The sequence below is a fragment of the Chiloscyllium plagiosum genome, unplaced genomic scaffold, assembly GCF_004010195.1.
Source record: "Chiloscyllium plagiosum isolate BGI_BamShark_2017 unplaced genomic scaffold, ASM401019v2 scaf_2960, whole genome shotgun sequence".
Classification (NCBI taxonomy): domain Eukaryota; kingdom Metazoa; phylum Chordata; class Chondrichthyes; order Orectolobiformes; family Hemiscylliidae; genus Chiloscyllium; species Chiloscyllium plagiosum.
The window spans coordinates 1-1,134 of record NW_025199402.1 but is presented as its reverse complement, the minus strand read 5'-3'; the positions used below and the strand labels follow the sequence as shown (position 1 = coordinate 1,134).

At 42.6% G+C, this 1,134-nt stretch overlaps 1 non-coding gene across 1 annotated transcript; it reads right to left on the bottom strand.

Annotated features, from left to right (window-relative positions):
• Positions 1 to 360: 360 nt before the first annotated feature.
• trnav-uac lies at positions 361 to 433 on the bottom strand. Its single transcript has one exon. It is a non-coding gene; the product is annotated as a tRNA-Val (tRNA).
• Between the last annotated feature and the right edge of the window lie 701 nt (positions 434 to 1,134).

Sequence of the window (1,134 nt, the reverse complement as noted above, 5' to 3'; positions counted from 1 at the left end):
GGAGACATTTCTTCAGCCAGAGAGTGGTGGGCCTGTGGAATTCATTGCCGCAGAGTGCAGTGGAGGCCGGGAGCTAAATGTCTTCAAGGCAGAGATTGATAAATTCTTGATGTCACAAGGATTAAGGGCTACGGGGAGAATGCCGGTAAGTGGAGTTGAAATGCCCACCAGCCATGATTGAATGGCGGAGTGGACTCGATGGGCCGAATGGCCTTACTTCCACTCCTTTGTCTTATGGTCTTATGGTCTCTACACAGACAGTCGCCTGAGGTGGGAATTGAACCTGGGTCTCTGGCTCTGTGATGCAGCAGTGCTAACCACTGTGCCACCCAAATAAAAGGCTGCCATTGAGAACAGGGTTGTTTCTACCCAGTTTTGAACTGGGGACCCTTCGTATGTAAGGCAAATGTGATAACCACTACACTACAGAAACAAGCCTAAGGAATGCTCAAATAGGTGAGATGAATACTCCAGCATTGTTCAAACCGGTTTGAGTCCCAAATCAGGGAAATTAGGATTGTACAATATATGAAATACATTTCCTTCTCGTCTCATGTCTGCCTCTAACAAAGCCTGCCCCCACAAATCATGCAAAGTGAAATTTAAATAATTTGCCAGATTCATTTGCGATAAGATTTAGTTTATAACGGAAGATTCACAGCAGGCATTTTACACAAGCTTAATGAGAACTTCCCGAATTGTTAGTTTATCATCATCTCAGAGAGAAAAAATGCAAAGAGTCTTTTACTGTGGAGACTAGCCACAGGGACTGACTAACTACTGCTTCTATTCCATTGGAAATTACAAACAGATCAGTCTTAACCTCTGGGCTGTGTGAACTTAAAAGACAAAGCAATAGAGACATCAAAACTATAAAACTCCTCTTGTTCTCTCTCTCGCTTTCTACCTGCAAAGTACTGGTCATTAACCTAAACTTGACATCATCTGTTACTTTTGATGTGCATTGTCTTCTTTTACCATCTACGTTTGGACTAATGGTACCTCCAACAATCAGAATTGTTATATCTCCTGAGACAGTGCTACTTTTATAGCCCTGCATCAAAGTCAGACTCTCATTATGAGCTAGACACAGACTTGCAATGAATGCCCTCCACTAGCATTTTGATCTTTTCA